Source organism: Perca flavescens, chromosome 23, assembly GCF_004354835.1.
Source record: "Perca flavescens isolate YP-PL-M2 chromosome 23, PFLA_1.0, whole genome shotgun sequence".
NCBI classification, from domain to species: Eukaryota; Metazoa; Chordata; class Actinopteri; order Perciformes; family Percidae; genus Perca; species Perca flavescens.
In genome coordinates this window covers 23,141,297-23,141,505 of record NC_041353.1, presented here as the reverse complement: position 1 = coordinate 23,141,505, position 209 = coordinate 23,141,297, and positions in this window count along the sequence as shown.

The window sequence follows — 209 nt, the reverse complement described above, 5'->3', positions numbered from 1 at the left end:
CAAACAAAAGAATCTACACTTCTTGCTCCACGTCAGCCCTTATCTTATAGTGCGTTCCATTTGTACTCGGAAGTCGGGACAACCTTGCAGTACCCTAAGGTCAAAATCCAACATGGCTGTCCCGTGCATCAGCAGCAGTGTAACATGCAGCTATTAGCACTTCTGTCCTATTTGTGTCTCAGTAAATCAGTGATACACACAGCGCTGTC